The 20,099-nt window shown below is 46.4% G+C and overlaps 1 protein-coding gene across 6 annotated transcripts in view; it reads right to left on the bottom strand.

Moving 5' to 3' along the window:
* LOC105467801 (4-aminobutyrate aminotransferase) overlaps positions 1-20,099 on the bottom strand; it is a 102,701-nt gene that overhangs the window by 46,994 nt on the left and 35,608 nt on the right. The window contains exon 1 of one of the 6 annotated variants that reach the window (XM_071084102.1): positions 16,068-16,086. The exons of 3 other annotated variants lie outside the window; for them this stretch is intronic. The gene's annotated coding sequence lies outside the window, so the exon portion shown is untranslated. Of the gene's footprint in view, positions 1-1,867; positions 1,887-12,374; positions 12,599-16,067; positions 16,087-20,099 lie in introns of those variants that run through there. 2 more of the 6 variants (XM_071084099.1, XM_071084101.1) reach the window with 2 other exon arrangements.

Here is a 20,099-nt window from a genome sequence, read left to right as displayed (position 1 = left end):
CATATCCACACAGTGGAATATTATGCAGCCTTAAAAAAGGAGGAAATCCTGTCACATGCTGCAATATGGATGAGCCTGGAAGATACTATGCTAAGTGAAATAAGCCAGTTGCAAAAGATCAGATACTGCATGATTCCTCTCATGTGAAACATCTAAAGTAGTCAACCTCCTAGAAACAGAAGGTGGGCAGATCACAAGGTCAGGAGATGGAGACCACCCTGGCTAACATGGTGAAACCCCGTCTCTACTAAAAATACAAAAAATTAGCCAGGCGTGGTGGCTGGCGCCTGTAGTCCCAGCTACTCGGGAGGCTGAGGCAGGAGAACAGCGTGAACCCGGGAGGTGGAGCTTGCAGTGAGCCGAGATTGCACCACTGCACCCCAGCCTGGGTGACAGAGCGAGACTCCGTCTCAAAAAAAAAAAAAAAGTGCTTATATTACCGTACTGGATACTTAAAAATGGTGAAGATGGTAAATTTTATGTTATGTGTGTGATATTTATTTATTTATTTATTTATTTATTTATTTGAGACGGAGTCTCGCTCTGTCGCCCAGGCTGGAGTTCAGTGGCGCGATCTCGGCTCACTGCAAGCTCTGCCTCCCGGGTTCACGCCATTCACCTGCCTCAGCCTCCCGAGTAGCTGGGACTACAGGCACCCGCCACCACGCCCGGCTAATTTTTTTATATTTTTAGTAGAGACGCGGTTTCACTGTGTTAGCCAGGATGGTCTGGATCTCCTGACCTCATGATCCACCCGCCTCGGCCTCCCATAGTGCTGGGATTACAGGCGTGAGCTGCCGCGCCCGGCCATGTGTGTGATTTTTTAAATCACAGTTAAAAAAAAAAAGTGATCCAGGAAAGACATTGGTGTTGAGGTTGACATACCTATCAAGGACAACTACCTCGATTTCCAGTGCTTTGACAAAACTCAGGTGTGTGGCCTTCTGGCCCAGTATCTGCGATTTCACATTGTCAGAGCAGTCTATTGACTTATAGAGAGTTGGAGTGTTGCAGCTCTCTAAGTTTGCTGTGGCTGAACCAAGAAAGAAGGCATATGCAGAGGCGATGAGGACAACTGTTATTGTTCAGAGTGCGAAGTGATTTTGGAATATAAAGAATTTCTTTGGGTTGAATTACCTAGAAGTTTATCACTGACCTGTGTTCCTGAACTATGAAACATGAATATGTGGGCTAAGAAATAGCTTCTCTTTGGACCGGTAAGTGGTTCACTCCTGTAATCCCAGAATTTTGGGAGGCCAAGGCAGGTGGATCACTTGACGTCAGGAGTTCGAGATCAGCCTGGCCAACATGGTAAAACCCTGTCTTTACTAAAAATACAAAAATTAGGCACAAGAATCACTTGAAGCTGGGAGGCAGAGATGGCAGTGAGCTGAGATCGCACCACTGCACTCCAGCCTGGGCGATAGAGTGAGACTCCATCTCACACACAAAAAAAAATTACAAATAGTTTCTCTTGATAAATAAATAATGAATGAGTACTTTGGATAGTAAACAAATTAAAATAATTTATTTTTTAAAAAGAAGCCATATGATTTACCCAGGACACGGCAAGTTGGTGGTGGAGTGAGCATTGGGATTGAGAGATATCTGGCTCAGGAATCCTGGCTTGTGCCTAATGCATGGATTTATTGCAAATTATGAGACCTGAAACTTACTCTGTGATAGACCCTGGGGACACAGCCCTCTCCTCATGCAGCCCTGGCTTGGGCTGCCCGACTCTACCCAGCCCCACAGTGGACAGAAATTCCATCCTGGACCCAGATGAAGATCAAGAGGCTTCTCCCACCCTTATGCTCCTGTGATGACAGCATACAGGAAGCGCCAACCAGAGGTGATAAATACAGACCTAGAGAGATCCCACAGCTGGAGGGGAGGCCTGAATCCAAGGAGACAGAACAGGGCAAGGAGGAACGACAGGCTGGATTCAGAGTAGAGGTGCAGGTGCTGGGAAACGCATGGGCTGAGCAGCACAGGGCAGGAATAGTGTGGAGAATCAGGCACTGAGCCCAGGATGGCGAGTTGGCAGCATGCTCTGGCTGCCCACAGAGCTAATAGAATGTTGCCTGTATTATTAGAAGGAAAGAGTAAATGAAGGAGGGAGGTAGTTACCATTGATGCATTTGTGTTACGAACATTCATGGTACACCTACCATGTGCCGGACCCTCCACTGGGTACAAGGGCACACAAAGATCAGTTAGAGGCCACCCTTGCCCTCCAAGCATTATCAAGTACTGGGCACTTGCTATGTGCAGGCTCTCAGCTAGTGCTGTAGGACCATCTCATTTCATGCGCAGAGCCCTAGGAGGTAGCTCCTAGGAGACAGAGACAGGTCATTATCCTGTCTTCAGACAACTGAGGTGCTATCACGGGTGGGGTGGGGTTGGAAGTATCTTCTGGGGTGTCTGCTCGGCACACCATTCTCCCCATTCTCAGACACTTCCCCATTCCTCTACAGGGGTGTAGACCTGGCCCTACTGGCCGTGGGTGACTAGACGGGGCTGGGCCAGAGTCCTGACAACACCCTCTCTACCCACTGAGATGAGCCAGCATTCAAACAGGGTCTTTTTTTTTTTTTTTTTTTTTTTAGACAAAAAAGGGCTAGACCAAAAAAAGACTAGGATGCAGTGGTGTGATCATGGCTCACTGCAGCCTTGAACTCCTGGGCTCGAGAGATCCTCCCACCTTAGCCCCGCAAAGTAGCTGGGACTACAGGCATGCACCACCATGCCCAGTTAATTTTTAAATATATTTTTTTAGAGACGGGGTCTTGCTATGTTGCCCAGGCTGGTCTCAAACGCCTGGGCTCAAGTGATCCTCCCACCTTGGCCTCCTAAAGTACTGGGGTTATAGGCATAAGCCACGGTGCCCAGTCTGTGTGAGACGTTCTGAAGGGTACATTACTCCCCTCACTTTGCTCAACCATCTATTGAAGTAGGGTATCTCCCTGTTCAGAGATGATAAAAGGGAGGCTCTGAGAGGTTATGCCATGTGGCCTCAGTCATAGGCTTACCTGAGACTGTCTGACCCCAAAGCTCCTGCCTCCATGCATTGTAACATCAGTTAATACAGATAATAAAAAAAACACCTAGCTGTTTTTGTTCTTGTTTTTGAGACAGGGTCTGCCTCTGTCACCCAGGCTGGAGTGCTGTGGTGTAATCTTGGCTCACTGCAACCTCTGTCTCTCCCAGGCTCAGGCCATCCTCCCACCTCCCAAGTACCTGGAACTACAGGCAAAAGCCACCATGCCCAGCTAGTTTTGGTATTTTCAGTAGGGCCAGGTTTTTGTCACGTTGTGCAGGCTGGTCTCGAACTTCTGAGCTCAAGTGATCCGCCTGCCTTGGCCTCCCAAGGTGCTGAGATTAGAGGCATGATCCACCGTGCCCGGCCCCTAGCTATTGTTGATATGAGGCTTCATGAATAAAAATGACCTAGTTCACAGAATAAATGTTATTGCTTTTCATCAGAGGAAACTTTTTGAGAAAGTATGGGCTTGGAAAGTGTGGTCATGAATTAACTGAGAAACCAAACTCTTTTTTTGAGACGAAGTCTCACTCTGTTGCCAGGCTGGAGTGCAGTGGCGTGATGTCAGCTCACTGCAACCTCTGACTCCCTGGTTCAAGCAATTCTCCTGCCTCAGCCTCCCTAGTAGCTGGGATTACAGGCACGCACCACCACACCCAGCTAATTTTTGTATTTTTAGTAGAAATGGGGTTTCACCATGTTGGCCAGGAGGTTCTCAGTCTCCTGACCTTGCGATCCACCCGCCTCAGCCTCCCAAAGTGCTGGAATTACAGGAGTGAGCCACTGCGCATGGCCCGAACTCTTTTCTTAATAACTCAATGGATTTTTTTTTTTTTCTATTCTAGGATATCTGACTCAATGCAAGCCTATTAATTTAGCAACACAGTAACTATGTAATTTTTTTTTCTATCCCAGCGTATAGGACTCAATGCAAGCCTATTAATTTAGCAACACAGTAACTATGTAGAAAGTGCAGTTGATGTCTTTCCTTTAAAACCACTTGTCTCAAACAGGGAGCACAGAGGCGACACACAATTCAATTTCCATTAAACATGTTTTTGAAAATCCAAGTATCTCAGATAACTCAACATTTGAATATTCTGCAAAAGTGAGAGCCAAACCCACACGCTTTCAACCACAAAATGTCACATTGGAAAGTATACCGTGGTGACATTTTGGTGGCCTGCAGTTGAAAATTGACCTTATAACAAAATCTAATCTCTGTTAGACATTAATTCTTAGCACAATATATTTCAAACAATTGGAAGAGTTAATGTCATTCATTCACTCCCTCCCGCCCACTAATTCAATCAGCAAAAGTTAATTAGGCACCTGTTATCAGCAAGGCACTACATCGTTTAGATATAATCAATCTCTCTCTCTCTGTCTCAGACAGGGTCTCTCTCTGTCGCCCAGGCTGGAGTGCAGTGGGGTGATCAGGGCTCACTGCAGCCTCTATCTCCTGGGCTCTAGAATTCTTCCCATCTCGGCCATCCAAGTAGCAGGGACTACAGGCATTTGCCATCATGCCTGGCTAATTTTAAAAATTTTTAGTAGAGATGAGGTCTTGCTATGTTGCCCAGGCTGGTCTCGAACTCCTGAGCTCAAGTGATCCTCCCATCTTGGACTCTCCCAATAGGTTGGGATTACAGGCATGAGCCACTGCTCCCGGCCAATGCATCACTTCTCTTAGGAGAAACTAAGATGGATAAATTGCTTTCTTTCTGAAGCTCATAATTTAGAGGCAGAGAACTATGAGCGGAAAAAAAAGGAAGAATTTAATGTACTACGCTGCTTTACCCATCATGTGAATAATTTCTTAAAATAACCCAGCATGATATGTACATAAAAATTTTCCAGTTCACTGTCAACAACAAATTCTGCGTAAGATAGAACAGAATCATGACTAGTTTGCTGGTGTGAGTGACCTGCTGAGGGAACATGGGGAGATTCATTCTGGCTGGGATGACAATGTCAGGGAGTTGTTGCCTGAGCTCACCTTCAAAAGTTAGGAGACTTCAGAAGGCAAAGAAGAAAACAGGGATAAGGCAAGTGCTCAGAGGTGTATGACGACACGGAGTAGCTAAGGATCCTGGTGCATAGCAAGGGTGGTTGTGGTATGAAATCATAGAGCGCTGGGAGGGAAGGTGAGGGTGCGGTCAGCTGGAGCCAACCGCGGGCAACAATTTCTAGGCTGATCTTGATTGATAGGACCCTCTGGAGACCTTCTCAAAGGGAGGAGGGAGCCCAGCTGCTCTAGGTGCATCGAGAAGGGTCTGTGCTCCAGCAAAGGATACAGTCAACAAAGTGAAGAGGCAACCCATAGAACAAGAGAAAATTTTTACAAACTTCTCCCCTGACAAGGGACTAATAACCAGAATATACAAAGGAGCTCAAACAACTCTATAGAAAAAAAAAAACCTCATAATTCGATCAAAAAATGGACAAAAGATCTGAATAGACATTTCTCAAAAGAAGACATACAAACGGCAAACAAGCATATGAAAAGGTGCTTGACATCACGGATCATCAGAGAAGGCAAATCAAAACTACAAAGAGCTATCATCTCACCCCAGTTAAAATGGCTTATATCCAAAAGACAGGCAATAACACATGCTGGGGAGGATGTGGAGCAAAGGGCACCCTTGTACATTGTTAGTGGGAATGTAAACTAGTACCACCACTATGGAGAACAGTTGGAGGTTCCTCAAAAAACTAAAAATTGAGCTACCATATGATCCAGGAATCCCAATGCTGGGTAAATACACAAAAGAAAGGAACTCAGTATATTGAAGGGATATCTGCACTTCTATGTTTGTTGCAGCACTGCTTACAATAGCTAAGATTTGGAAGCAACTTGAGTGTCCAATAACACATGAATGGATAAAGAAGATGTGGTTCATACACGCAACAGAGTACGATTCAGCCATAAAAAGAATAAGATCCAGGCTGGGCGTGGTGGTTCACGCCTGTAATCCCAGCACTTTGGGAGGTTGAGGCAGGTGGATCACCTGAGGCCGGGAGTTTGAGACCAGCCTGGCTAATAAGGTGAAACCCCATCTCTACAAAAAACAAAAATCAGCTGGGTGTGGTAGCCCATGCCTGTAGTCCCAGCTACTAGGGAGGCTGAGGCAGGAGAATTGCTTGAACCTGGGAGGCAGAGATTGCAGTGAGCAGAGATGGCGCCACTGCACTCCAGCCTGGGTGACAGATTGAGACTCCGTCTCAGGAAAAGAAAGAAAAGAAAGAAAGAAAAGAAAGAAAGGAAAGAAAGAAAGAAAGAAAGAAGAAAGAAAGAAAAGCAAAAGAAAAGAAAAGAAAAAAAAAGAAGAATGAGATCTAGTCATTTGCAACAACATGGATGGAACTGGAGATCATCATGTTAAAAAAAGCCGGGCACTCAAAGACAAGCAGCGCATATTCTCACTTATTTGTGGGATCTAAAAATCAAATCAATTGAATTCATGGGCATAGAGAGTAGAAGGATGGGTACCAGAGGCTGGGAAGGGTAGTTGGGGGTTGAATGGGAGATAGACAAAAGAAAATAGAATAAATAGAAGGGTCTGTGTTTAGGCAGGCTCCCAGGTAGATAAAAGAAAATAGAAAGAATACACAGAAGGGTCTGTGTTTAGGCAGGCTCCCAGGGAGGGCAGGAAGCATGCACTCAGCATGTCAATGAGATGCTGGGGTCATTGAGCTGGGGAGGGGCTCTCGAGGCAGGTATATTGGAGAGCACCTACTGGGTTGGGAGTTGATGAGAAGAAGGCAGGGATTAGCTCCTAAACCCTCAGTCCTAGAGTTGTCATGGCCTTTTAAGAATTACGAGTTCCTCAAAAAGTTAAGCATATAATTACTACTACATGACCCAGCAAATCCACCCCTAAGTATTAGGTTGGTGCAAAAGTAAATGACTTTGCATCAACCCAAAGAATTGAAAATAGAGACTAGGCCGGGCGCGGTGGCTCAAGCCTGTAATCCCAGCACTTTGGGAGGCCGAGACGGGCGGATCACGAGGTCAGGAGATCGAGACCATCCTGGCTGACACAGTGAAACCCCGTCTCTACTAAAAAATACAAAAAAACTAGCCGGGCGAGGTGGCGGGCGCCTGTAGTCCCAGCTACTCGGGAGGCTGAGGCAGGAGAATGGCGTGAACCCGGGAGGCGGAGCTTGCAGTGAGCCAAGATCACGCCACTGCACTCCAGCCTGGGCGGCAGAGCGAGACTCTGTCTCAAAAAAAAAAAAAAAAAAATAGAGACTCAAACAAATAGGCATAGCAGCACTATTCGCAATCACTGAACGGTGGAAAAAACCCAGATGTCCCTCAACGGATGAATGAACAAGCAAAACGTGGTCTATCCTTACAATGGACTATTATTCAGTCATAAAAAGGAATGATGTTCTGACACATGCTACAACATGGATAAATCTCAAAATATTTTTTATGCTATATGAATGAATGCAGAGGTAAAAGGCCCTATAGTCTATGAATCCATTTATAGGAACCTTCAAGAGTAGGTAAATCCATAAAGACAGAAAATAAATTAGTGGTTGCCAGGGGCCTGGGAGGAATAAGAGGTGACTGCTTAATGGTTACCAGGGTCTCTGGGGTGATGAAAAACATCTGGAATTAGATGATGGTGGTGGCTGCTTAGCATTGGGAATGATCTAAAAGGGTCAGAATTTTCACTTAAAAAGGTTAATATTATGTTTATCTTAATAAAAATGAAAAAGAGGCAGGTGCAGTGGCTCACACCTATAATCCTAGCACTTTGGGAGGCCGAGATGGGCAGATCACCTGAGGTCGGGAGTTCGAGACCAGCCTGACCAAAGTGGAGAAACCCCATTTTTACTAAAAATACAAAATCAGCCGGGTGCAGTGGCAGGCGCCTGTAATCCCAGATACTTGGGAGGCTGAGACAGGAGAATCGCTTGGACCTGGGAGGAGGAGATTGCAGTGAGCCGAGACTGTGCCACTGCACTCCAGCTTGGGCAACAGAGTAAGACTCTATCTCAAAAAAAAAAAAAAAAAAAAAAAAGGAAGAAAGAAAAAGAAAAAGATTATTATGGAGTTGGCTCTCTTTTATAGATGGGAAGAGAGAGGAGCAAAAAAGTGCACATAGAGTAATGACACACTCCGATCACACAGACTTATTCTTGAATTTCCACCTGCTACAGGTTGTGGGACCCCAAGCTTGCAACCTTTTTTTTTTTTTTTTTTTTCCTGAGACAAGGTGTGGCTCTGTTGCCCAAGCTGGAGTGCAGTGGTGCCATCTCGGCAACCTCTGGCTCCCAGGCTCAAGTGATCCTCCCATTTCAGCCTACTGAGTAGCTGGGACTGTAGACACATGCCACCACACCTGGCTAATTTTTGTATTTCTTTTTTGGAGAGATGGGGTTTCCCTATGTTGCCCAGGCTGATCTCAAACTCCTGGGGTCAAGCAATCCTCCCACCTTGGCCTCCCAAAGTGCTGGGATGACAGGTGTGAACCACCATGCCTGGTCAAGAGAAGTTAATTTTCTGTGCAGTATTAAAATGGCAAACAAATGTTACAACACATGCCAGTGCTGGCCAATGAGTATTGCCTATTTGGAGCAGTCAACAAAAAGACTTTACAGCCTCTTTTAGGTTTACTTAATTTATTTTTTATTTTTCATTATTTTTTGACCTGTTAGCAGGAAGCACTCTTTCAGGTTTTTAGGGGGAAAAAATGTGATAGATTAGTGATGTCTGTTATGTGCACCATAAGAGATAATGAGGATATGTGGGTTGTGCATGGAGGTGGCATTTGAGCTTGGGTTTTAGAATATAAAGCTAGGGGCTGGGCACGGTGACTCACACCTGGATTCCCAGCACTTTGGGAGGCTGAGGCGGATGGATCACCTGAGGTCAGGAGTTCAAGACCAGCCTGGCCAAAATAGTGAAATCCTGCCTCTACTAAAAACACAAAAATTAGCCGGGCGTGGTGGCAGGTGCCTGTAATCCCAGCTACTGGGAGGCTGAGGCAGGAGAACTGCTTGAACCCACAAGGTGGAGGTTGCAGTGAGCCGAGATTGTGCGATTGTACTCCAGCCTGGGTGACAGAGCAAGACTCTGTCTCAAAATAAATAAATAAATAAATAAATAAATAAATAAATAATAATAATAATATAAAGCTTGGGTCCAAACCACCGCCCTATCTTAGGTACTTGTTTAACAAAAACAAAACGCTCTGAGCCTCAGTTTCCTGATTCGTAGATTGGAGACAGTGGCGCCTCTCTCACTGCAGGGTTGTGCTGGGAATTAGGGAAGACGGATGAACACATCCTGGACAATCATAGGCACACAAGTCATTTGCATTTACTCTGTCCCTGACTTGCTCCTGTCTTACACTTTCTGCTGAAGATGTAATCATTGATTCTAGAGCCCCATGGTCTGAGATTCCTGGAGATTTCAGGAGTTGCCAAGGAAAGAGGCCCCACAGATAGGCAGACTTTCCCTGCAGGCTTGCACTGCAAACCCCAGATGCAGGCTGCCACAAGGGAAGGCTCTCCTTCTCAGTATAGATGTCTGAAGCATCAATGATGATAGAAGGGCGCTGGGTGCCCAGGGTTCCAGTATATCCCTGCTTGTGGGCAAGTCTCCAACACACTCTTGCCATCATCCTTCTCCTGGATGAAGGCAATGATATCCTAAATGGCCTCTTGGCTTCCTTTCTTGCTCTTATTTTATTTTTTTGAGAGACGGGGTCTTACTCTGCTGCCCAGGCTGGAGTGCAGTGGTGTGATCTTGGCTCACTGCAAGCTCTGCCTCCCTGGTTCAAGTGATTCTCCTGCCTCAGTTTCCTGAGTAGCGGGGATTACAGGTGCACACCACCACACCTGGCTAATTTTTGTATGTTTTGTAGAGACGGGGTTTCACCATGTTGGCTAGGCTGGTCTTGAACTCCTGACCTCAAGTGATCTGCTGGCTTTGGTCTCCCAGAGTGCTGGGATTACAGGCATGAGCCACCTTGCCTGGCTGGATCACATTGTTTCTAAGGCCCGTTCGGACTCTGAGAAAAACCTGACAAGCGTGCTAAGAGTTCTACATTACTGAGAATTTGCCACAACATTTTCCCAAGCCTTGCTCCTACCTGGAAGTGGCATTAATATCTCCCTGTTTGATTCTACCGGGCCCTTTGCAATCCGCTGGACCCTGGATATGCACATCTGGGGAAACAAGCGGGCGAAGGAGTCTTGATTGAGAAGGGAGGTGCTTTCAGAGCACTGGCATGCCATGAAGTTGTGACCAAGGAGGTTGGAGAAAGCTGAAAATCTGAAGTGACAGCAGGTTGGCTGCTGGCCCTCCTGGTCTCTGAGACCCCCAATCTCCTCCGTGCATTTCCCAAACCATGCACTACCCTTCCTTTGAGCTCTTATTTCTCATATGACTTGTGTATACTTAACATTTTTCTTGAAATCAACTTGCTTTTTCAATTTAGAAAAGTAATTTTCCTAGAATTCTTTCCAATTGCTACCTTCTGGCCAGGTGCAGTGGCTCATGCCTGTAATCCCAGAATTTTGGGAGGCCGAGGCAGGTGGATCAGCTGAGGCCAGGCGTTTGAGACTAGCCTGGCTAACATGGTGAAACTCCATCTCTATGAAGAAAAATGTAACAGATTAAAAAAACCTAATTGCTACCTTCCCCCCTCAAATTTTATTTGCTACAAAGGCAACTGGGAAAAGAACATAATAAAATTAAAGCAAGTTATTCAATTAAAAGCCAGACAGAGTTGACTGCCCAAGGCTACAGCCCCAGGCCTGTCTCTCTCCTTTCTCTAGAGACTGGGAGAGAGCAGACAGGTGTTAAAGGCAGACTGGTATCGCATGGGGACCCTTTCCTTGACATGGTCAGAACTGAAAGAGAAATTTAAATCAATCAGTAAATCAAACAGAATAGGAATTGTCAGGGTACGTAGCAAACGCTGCTAATTTTTGTTTCAGCCGTGCAGTGGGCCTGAAGTAAGTTCTATTCTTTACTGTGTGTCTCAGTCAAAACAAGTCAAAACCCTGGTCTAGCCAGATAGTGAGCTCTTCAGTCCCACCCACTTCTCCTCGTCCCTTTTCTTTTGATTAAAATGCTAATTAGCTCTCTCTGCTTCCTTCATGTGTCTGGTGCATTGTGGGGAGGGGCTAAATGAGCTAAGAGGCCGAATTCAATGTCAAAATCAGTAAAGTGAGAGGAATTCAGGTGAAAGTGGAAACAAATTCTTGCAATTAGCTCTGGAGAAAGAATAATCATAGTAAAAGTACCAGCTCCTGTTTATTTACTTACTGTTCACCTACTACACGCAATAGACCTTCCATAGGTCCTTCGGGTGATCTGCAGGATTGGCCTTGTAAAACCGGTTCAGAAGCCTAAAAGGCTTGTTCAAGGTCTTAGAGCTCAAAAGCCAGAAATTTCTAGTCTTCACTGCGCCTGATGCTCGCTCACCAGAAGCTAAGCCTTGTGTCAAAGCTCCACCCAGACCAAGCAGGTCTGAGTCTCACAGGTGTTACCTGGGCATTGGGGGAGCTCTGGAGGCTCGGAGGCTGAGAACTACTGTTAATTACCTTAAAGGGTGGACGGTGGGTCCTGCATACGACCACAGGTCGGCGTGATCCTCAAATCCTTGGAGTTGGAGGTCAAACATCCCAGGGATACAGGGAGAAAAAAGGCTGTGGTGGCCACTGGTGGAGGCGGAGTGCGAGGTGCTGGATATGAAACTGCTTCTGGCTGGGCGCGGTGGCTCAAGCCTGTAATCCCAGCACTTTGGGAGGCCGAGACGGGCGGATCACGAGGTCAGGAGCTCGAGACCATCCTGGCTAACATGGTGAAACTCCGTCTCTACTAAAAAATACAAAAAAAACTAGCCGGGCGAGGGGGCGGCCGCCTGTAGTCCCAGCTACTCGGGAGGCTGAGGCAGGAGAATGGCATAAACCCGGGAGGCGGAGCTTGCAGTGAGCTGAGATCCGGCCACTGCACTCCAGCCTGGGCGACAGAGCGAGACTCCGTCTCAAAAAAAAAAAAAAAAAGAAAGAAACTGCTTCTTCCCGGCGTCTCCCCAATCTTGCATCCTTCAAAATGATCTTACCCTCAGACTAGCCATCCCTGGCCTCTCACTGACCTGCCATATAACCTCAGGCACATTAACCTTTCTGTGCCTCAGTTTCCTGATCTGTAAAATGGGAGTAATACCAATTGGAACTATTTCGTGGGCTGGCAGAGGTCCTTGCTGTTTACCCAGCCCCACAGCAGTGCCTGGCTGCAAACAATCATTGAATAAACAGTAAATACTCAACAAGCAGCCTACGAAGATGGCGTCTGACTCACCTTTCTACTCCGCAGCTTCCCAGGTCCTGTGAACAGGAACTCTTTGCATGCATCATTGGTTAGAAACGGACCCCCTAGATCTCTCTAGAAAAGACCCTGCCTCTCATTTTCCTATCAGCCGTTAGGACCAACACAAAAGTGCTGGCAGATGCTGGGGACATTTCTTTCCCATCTGCAGCCCCAGCTGCTGGCTTCTCTGCAGACTCAACCGGGACACAAAGACACACTCAGCCAAGTGCACTTCTGTTGTCAAGGCCAGGGGTCGCCATGGCAACCCATAAAGCCGGAGCCCTGGGCCTCAGCAGACGGGGCTAACAGGGCCCCATTCAGGGGCGGTGGCACAGGGACAGACGCTTTATCTCACATCCAGCTTTCTCCTCAGACTTCAGCTGCAACAGCCTCTTCTGACTTTCCCCTCGGCATGGGCCCCAGCCCTCTCTCCCTGCAGGCATGACTTCCTATCATCTGCCTCTTGGGCATCATAAAATCATCAGTGACTTGTATAGGGAGACAGGAATACTGCTCTTGGAAACAGGCAAGTGTCTATTCCTGAGAAAGACTGAGAATGATGTTGGGAAAGTAACATGAGCCAGAAATTGGGTCTAAAGTGTGGCTGGGCCGGATATGTTATCTAGGCAAGTTGCTGAACTCATCAGGGCCTTAGTTTCTGCATCTGTAAAACGCGAAGAATGAAATCTATTTGTGAAGTCAGGAGGCACTTAACTGGCTTAAGGTCAATTGAAGAAAGTACATAGGATGTAGAAAAGATGCCTGTTGCAGGCCATTTTCTGTTTCCAAAGAGCTCTTTAAAATTGTGCATTTTGGCTGGGTGCGACGGCTCATGCCTGTAATCCCAGCACTTTGGGAGGCCGAGGCAGGCGGATCACCTGAGGTCAAAAGTTCGAGACCAGCCTGGCCAATATGGTGAAATCCCAACTCTACTAAAAATACAGAAATCAGCTGAGCGAGGTGGCAGGTGCCTGTAGTCCCAGCTACTCGGGAGGCTGAGGCAGAAGAATTGCTTAAACCTGGGAAGCAAATGTTGCAGTGAGTCGAGATCATGCCACTGCACTCCCATCTGGCAACAAGAGTGAAACTCCATCTCAAAAATAAGTAAATGAATAAACAAAAATTGTGAACAACTTCTTCTCCTCCTCTTCCTCCTCCTCCTCCTCCTTCTCCTTCTCCTCCTTCTCCTCTTCCTTCTTCTTCCTCTTCTTCTTCTTTTTAGACAGAGAGAGACAAGGTCTCACTGTGTTTCCCAGGCTGGACTTGAAGTTAGTAAAGGCACTTCTTCTATAGCCTGATGAGCTGCTAAAGACTATTGGCACATGCGGTGGCCCTGCTACCAGCCTGAACATCCAGATTTCATAAGAAAGAAGCTGGTCTGCCTCAACCTCTTTCATCCTCTTGCCCCTGTCCTCTCTGTCCACCTCAATCAGGAATCCAGGGAGCATGAACACATCATTGCTAGCAAGCAGATAGTTACCCAACCTGTGACAAAATTGGAGAGAAAAATGAACAGACAGGGCTTCAAATCCAAGCCTCCGAATGTGAGACACAGAGAGCCTTTGTTCTGGTGTAGGAAATAATATGGAAAGAAATATCTGCAAAAGGATAAGCTAGTTTTGGATTTCTGATCCTACAAGGGAGAAGGAGTGAAAGAATGGAATTGGCTTAGAAAGGATGCTTGTACCCATGCTGAAGTAGCTACCCGGGCCAACGCCACAGAAGGTCCGGCTTATAAAATCTGTTTGTTCAGTTCAATAAATGCTTTCTGCACACCTGTGCTGAGCCCCAGAGATTCCTCAGTAAACAAGGACACGTCGGCCGGGCGCGGTGGCTCAAACCTATAATCCCAGCACTTTGGGAGGCCGAGACGGGCGGATCACAAGGTCAGGAGATCGAGACCATCCTGGCTAACACGGTGAAACCCCGTCTCTACTAAAAAATACAAAAACCTAGCCGGGCGAGGTGGCAGGCGTCTGTAGTCCCAGCTACTCGGGAGGCTGAGGCAGGAGAATGGCGTGAACCCGGGAGGCGGAGCTTGCAGTGAGCTGAGATCCGGCCACTGCACTCCAGTCTGGGCGACAAAGCGAGACTCTGTCTCAACAAAAAACAAAAACAAAAACAAAACAAAACAAAACAAACAAAAAACAAGGACACGTCCTGCTGTGTTCTGTGGGACCTTGTGTTCCCGTGGGGAGTCCAACAAGCAACAAACAAATCGGGTCGACTTGATTGGAGGAAACGCACTTCCCGTTCAGAGAAAACAAACCACTTTCATGGACTCCAGAAACTGCTAAGTACGCAAAAATCACAGCATATAACAAGTGAAACATTTATATCTCCTTCAAGGACCACACAGTTCCAGACTTGGAAACACTTTGTTTGTGGCTAGAGTCACGCTGTGTGCCTGGCAGCATTCCTACATTCACTTGCAAAGACCTTAACTTTTCTGTAATTCAAAGTATCTTTCTTTTTTTTTTTTTTTTTTTTTTTTTTTTTTGAGACGGAGTCTCGCTCTGTCACCCAGGCTGGAGTGCAGTGGCCGGATCTCAGCTCACTGCAAGCTCCGCCTCCCGGGTTTATGCCATTCTCCTGCCTCAGCCTCCCGAGTAGCTGGGACTACAGGCGCCCGCCACCTCGCCCGGCTAGTTTTTTGTATTTTTTAGTAGAGACGGGGTTTCACCGTGTTAACCAGGATGGTCTCGATCTCCCGACCTCGTGATCCGCCTGTCTCGGCCTCCCAAAGTGCTGGGATTACAGGCTTGAGCCACCGCGCCCGGCCTTCAAAGTATCTTTCATTTATGCCTGTGTGTGTAGGTATCTGCTCTGATTTTATGAATGAATGCCAACCATGTCAAGGTTTCACATACACCATCTTATCTCCTCCTGAGGAGACAGATACTTCTATTCCCATTGTTCAAGGTGGTATAAGGAGGCCTCTAAAACCCTGCCCCCCTGACTGAGGCTGCCATTTAAGGTCATCTTCCCAGAGGCAGGGGCTGGCTCAGGGGACCTCAGAGACCAGCTCTGGGAAGCATGTACCTGGAGGGTGCCGTCCGTTTCCAGGGTCCAGAATAGTGCCTGGCCATTGTAGGCGCTCAAAAATACTTGCTGAATTCAATCATGGAGTTTCAGCCCTATACTCCGACAACCGCAGGAACGGAACTGAAAAGCAACCTCTGAGGCCCATCTGTCAGATTAAGGCAATGTTTCTCAAACTTTTTTTCATTGTCATTCCCCTAAAGATTCTTTATTAGCTACATACCCCATGAAATTTTAATTCCACAGATAAATTGTACATCTGCTTATGTATTGTATTTTATACCTGTACTTTATTCATAAAGAGTAAGATTTATTTTCTTCCCCATAAACCAATGTTTACTCTCTTGGGAATACTGATCCCACTAAGAATGCAGGGATTAAGCGCACACCTGCCATGTGCCAGTTGCTGGGTTGGACATTTGTTCTCCTTCATCTTATTCCATTCTTGCAACCATATTACACACTATGCATCACCAACCCTATAAGACTGAAGATGAGTCTGAGGTTCAGAGAGGGTTGTGGCTTATCCTGTGTCACACAGCTTGTCAATGGCAGAGCCAGTCTTCAAACTCGGGTCTGTGAGGCTTTAAAGCTAGTGCTGTTCTGTTTCCTTGCACAGAGAAATAACACGCCCAAGCTCACCTCGTGGAGAAGAGGTGATCCGGGACCAGACGTGTAATCCTAGCACTTTGGGAGGCCAAGGTGAGAGGATCGCTTGAGCCCAGGAGATTGAGATCAGCCTGGGTGACAGAGCGAGACCCCATCTCTAAAAGAAAAAAAAAAAATAGGTGATTTGGGATTTTAATTTAATTCTTAAATTAGTTCTTCTGATTCCAACTTCAGTTTCTTTTTACCCAATACATTGCCTCAAAAATATCTTTAGGCTACTTGACAAACTCACTGGGTATAAAAATCAGTGTCTTGGACTATCCCAAGAGGGAAAGGAATAGAAAAGGGACAGAAAGAGGTGCCTGATGGATTGATTGGGAGACTTTGGTCTAAGCTAGAGCACCAGGTCAGAGTGTAGTTAATGTAACGTAGAAATCAATTCACTGGGCTGTCACCTGCTGGTCTGGTTTGGTTTGGAGTCACAATGAAGGCACAGGTAGTTTGATCTAAGGCAGTCCTGCCCAACAGAAATATAACACAAGCTTTCAATGCAAACCACATAGGTAATTTGACATTTTCTGGTAGCCATGTGAAAAAAGCAAAAACAGCGGCAACCAATTTTATTCATGTATCTTATTTAACCCATTGTATCTAAAATGTAATAATTTTGATACATAATCAATATAGTTATTATTATTATTATTATTATTATTGGGATGGAGTTTTGCTGTTGTTGCCAGGCTGGAGTGCAGTGGCACGATCTCGACTCACTGCAACCTCCACCTCCCAGGTTCAAGCGATTCTTCTGCCTCAGCCTCCCGAGTAGCTGGGATTACAAGTGTGCGCCACCACCCCTGGCTAATTTTTGTATTTTTAGTAGAGACAAAGTTTCACCATGTTGGTCAGGCTGGTCTCAAACTCCTGACCTCAAGTGATCCACCCGCCTCGGCCTCCCAAAAGTACTGGGTTTATAGACGTGAGCTACCATGCCCGGCTATCAATATAGTTATTAATAAGATCTTGTGCATTTATTTTTCGTGTGTATGCTAAGTCTTCAAAATCTGGTGTGAATTTCACACTCACAGCACATCAGAGTTTAGAAGAGCCACGTGTCAGATGTTCAATGACCAGATCTGATGAACGGCTACTGTACTGGCCTGTGTGGGCTGAGACATTGCATCAGGATTGGAGTGTGGTCACAGGAACACACAATCTGATCTGCTGAAATGCCACGGCCTGCCTGGGCCTGTCTGCTGCAATGACTCAGGAACAAGTAGTTTAGTCTAGGAGAGGCTCTCAATGGGATCCAATAAAAAGGGAGTGCAGACATGGCTGGCTACATGACGTGTGGGACCCAGTGCATCAAATAAATATTCGAGGTCCCTTGTTAGAAAATGGTTACAAATTGCAAGCCAGTGACATGGGGGGATCTTCTGAACACAGGACCCTGTGTGACCACATAGATCACAAACCCATGAAGCAGGCCTTGGGTACAGAAGAAAAAAAAAACCCTCCAGGTTTACCCATCACTGACCAAGGCGAGGGTGCTGGGATCACATTTGCAGCAACAAATACAATTAGCAGCAGCAACAGCAGACACTTACTTTCGGCCAAACCCTGTTCTAAGTTCTTTAGATATCATAATACCCATCAGAACAACCTTCTGATATTATAATTATCCACTCGTAGCAAAAAAAAAAAAAGGAAACAGATCACAGAGAGGTTAAGTGATTTGCCCAACATCACACAGCCATGTAGTATCTTTAGTACTAAATTTCACAAAACAGGGGGTTGGGGCATAATGTGGCCTGGACTTACATCTGGCTCTGCCTCTGTTTTCTCCACTGGAAAGTGGGTGTGATAGAGCTGTCCCATCCCCAAGCTGCCCTGAGGATGAAATGAGATAATCCACGCACAAAGCTAAGCACAGTGTCCAGCCTGGGCACTGGAAAATCTTCAAACCCACATAAGAGTTATGAACGTAGTTCCACAACTGCCTGTAATCCTAGAAACTGTTAACATTTTGCCACACTTGTACCCACTCTATTATCTATCTTCTGAATTATTTGAGAGTTAGTTGTGGATGTTGTGATATTTCATCCTTAAATCCTTCAGCCTGTACCTTCTAAGAACGAGAATATTCTCTTATATAACCTAGTACAAACGATCTGAGATACAAAGTCACTCTCATGAAGGTATCATTAATAAAATACTATTGTCTTTTATTTATTATTGGCCTATTCACATTAAAATGTTATTATCTAATATATAATCTATATTCAGATATTCCCACTTATCCCTAAAATGTCTTCAAATGTTTTTTTTGGTTTTTTTTGAGACAGGGTCTCGCTCTATCACCTAGGCTGGAGTGCAGTGGCATGATCATGGCTCATGGCTCACTGCAGCCTCGAACTCTTGGGCTCAGGTAATCCTCTTGCCTCAGCCTCCTGAGTAGCTGAGACCACAGGCACACACCACTATGTCCGGCTAGTTTATTTTTATATTTATTTTTTGTAGAGATGGGGTCTCGCTATATTCCTGAGGCTAGTCTCTAACTCTTGACCTCAAGTGATCCTCCTTCCTCGGCCTCCCAAAGCACTGGGATTACAGGTGTGAGCCACTGAGCCCAGCCCACAAATGTTTTCTGTTCCCTTGATCCAGGCTTCATCCTAGGATCAGACATTGCATTTGGGCTCATGGCTCTTTTATTTCTTTTAACCTGGAACCATTTCTCAGCCCTTTTGCCTTTTAAAAGACATTGGCATTTTGGCCGGGCGCGGTGGCTCAAGCCTGTAATCCCAGCACTTTGGGAGGCCGAGACGGGCGGATCACGAGGTCAGGAGATCGAGACCATCCTGGCTAACACGGTGAAACCCCGTCTCTACTAAAAAATACAAAAAAACTAGCCGGGCGAGGTGGCAGCGCCTGTAGTCCCAGCTACTCGGGAGGCTGAGGCAGGAGAATGGCGTGAACCCGGGAGGCGGAGCTTGCAGTGAGCTGAGATCCGGCCACTGCACTCCAGCCTGGGTGACAGAGCGAGACTCCGTCTCAAAAAAAAAAAAAAAAAAAAAAAAAAAGACATTGGCATTTTAAGAATCCCAGCCAGTCATTTTGCATGTAGTTGCGTGCATAGTTTTCTTTATGTCCTTGCAAAATGAAGTGCAGCTCACGGGCAAATGTGGGGAAAGAGGTCGGTTGGACACTTGATGTCAGAGGCTCCAAGTGATTTCAGCAGGTAGAGGAGGGCGTATAGTGTTAGCTGTTCTTGGGTGGAAATTAAAGATTTCCGGGAAGCAGTGACAGGGGATGTTTAACGATGATTAGCACTTAGCAGGTGCGGTCGTGGCAGACAGAGGCCAGGGCAGGGGAAGGGGGATGGCAGCCCGGAGGAAATGCAGGCAGCAGCAGTGTGTCTGAGTGTGAGAGTATCACGTGTGATCAGGTCTGTTCCTACTTGAACTGGAAACTTCCTGAGGCCAGTCCTTGTCTCCAGCTCTGTCCTCTCTGCCAGGGTGCCCAGAGTCAGGGTTCACTTAGAGCAACTGGCTGCCAAGTTTCCCAAATACCCAGGGACATGCAAAGCACAGAGGACCCCCTTCGTCCACCAGCGGCCTGGCTACCAGCTTGCACACACCAACCGCAGGAGCTTCAACGGCAACCTGTCAGGATTCCATATCTTGCCCTGCAAATGAAATTGCATTTTCTAAAATTGCTTTCTTCTGGTTGCCTCTTGGGGCATAGGCTGCTTCTGGGAAAAAAATTCAAAATGAACTTCTAATCAGCCACAAGATGTGAAGAGAGCGGCTGTCCAGAGCTTCCTGATATCTACTCTTGGCGTGAGCCGCCCAGGCTGTCAACTGAGATTCTCACTGCAAACTCTGTCTGAAATGCCCAGTGACAGCGCCCCCTGAGCCTTCCATTCCCCTGAGTTTCAAAGAGAAAGGGGTGTGTGTGTTTGTGCTGTTCTTGTCCTTAGAATGAAGGGAAAGGATTTGTTTTGGGGCTTGAACAAAAATGCCTTTTCAAGGTGACTCTCACTTCATCTCCTAAGACCAGATGCAGGAA

The sequence above is a fragment of the Macaca nemestrina genome, chromosome 18 (genome assembly GCF_043159975.1).
Source record: "Macaca nemestrina isolate mMacNem1 chromosome 18, mMacNem.hap1, whole genome shotgun sequence".
In the NCBI taxonomy this organism is placed as follows: Eukaryota; Metazoa; Chordata; class Mammalia; order Primates; family Cercopithecidae; genus Macaca; species Macaca nemestrina.
Note: the sequence above shows the minus strand (reverse complement) of the source record. Positions and strands in the feature narration are given on the sequence as shown.